The sequence below is a fragment of the Moschus berezovskii genome, chromosome 9, assembly GCF_049115385.1.
Source record: "Moschus berezovskii isolate FMDL1 chromosome 9, NW_MosBer_1.0, whole genome shotgun sequence".
Lineage (NCBI taxonomy): Eukaryota > Metazoa > Chordata > Mammalia > Artiodactyla > Moschidae > Moschus > Moschus berezovskii.
In genome coordinates, this window is record NC_142468.1 from 44776482 (window position 1) to 44777946 (window position 1465).

Sequence of the window (1465 nt, forward strand, 5' to 3'; positions counted from 1 at the left end):
TATTGGAGTTTCAGCTTTAGCATCAGTCCTTCCAATGAACACCCAGGATTGATCTCCTTTAGAATGGACTGATTGGATTTCCTTGAAGTCCAAGGGACTCTCAAGAGTCTTCTCCAGCACCACAGTTCAAAAGCATCAATTCTTCGGCGATCAGCTTTCTTCACAGTCCAACTCTCACATCCATACATGACCACAGGAAAAACCATAGCCTTGACTAGACGGACCTTTGTTGGTAAAGTAATGTCTCTGCTTTTTAATATGCTATCTAGGCTGGTCGTAACTTTCCTTCCAAGGAGTAAGCGTCTTTTAATTTCCTGGCTGCAATCAGCATCTGCAGTGATTTTGGAGCCCAAAAAAATAAAGTCTGACACTGTTTCCACTGTTTCCCCATCTATTTCCCATGAAGTGATGGGACCAGATGCCATGATCTTAGTTTTAAATCTCTAAGGTAACTGTTAAATCTGAGTTAGGATAAAATGTGATTGCAGGAGTTCTAACCTGGCCACATTCTCTGCTGAAATGTTGCTTTTTGCTTTTGGGGTCATGGAAAGAAAGAGGGTAGAAATGTTAAGGGAGAAGGATATTGGTATAGGAGGAGAACTCCTTAGAAGTGAGAACTCACTGGGTTGTAGCTTTACATATAGACTAGAGACTTCCCCTCCCTGAAAATCATAGAAGCTATGATAAGAGTTAATAAGTGCCATTACCTAAAGTTACTGATTAATGTATTCCTGGAGCTAAGCAACAATGCAGACATGACAAAAGAAATTTTATTTGAATTTGAAGCACATCACATGAATTTTTTTTTCTTATAGGACATATATAATCTGGCTGAGGCATAAACTGAGCAATCAGAAACGGACAGTCTTTCATTTAAATTTTGCAGCAGATAAATCACATGTGGATAAACAAGAGTTAATTGAATGTAGTAAACAAGAGTTAATTGAATGTAGTTCTAGGAAAAGTCAAATGCTGAATTTGTAAGCATTTCTCCAAGGGTATGGATGTTGTAGTCCCCACCCCACCAAAAAGCAAATGAAAACCATTTTATTCACACTAGGAGATATGTTTGATCCAAGGTATGCAGATGTTGGCCTGGCCTTTGCAATCAAATTGAGTGCTTCTGCCCAAGATGTTAAAAAGCTCCCAGTTCAGTGTAGGAGAGTAAGGAGCTGGGGTGAGTTTTGCTGGTGGCTTGTCTTTCAAAGCATGTTTTGTGGAATTGGGTCTTTAGGGCTGCATTTCCCTGTACAAACTCTTAGCCTCTATTTTCTCTTGCAGTCTGGTGTCTGCTTTGGATCTGGTCAGATGAACCGTGTGTCCTGCCTAGCTGACAACCCACAGGAGTCTATAAAATGGCACAGGCCATGGCTGTTCATGTGAGGAGGACCACCTGGCAAAGATGGATGGTTCCATGTGGAATTCTGCTGAGTGGTGCTCTGGGGCAGGGACTGACCAAACTTCC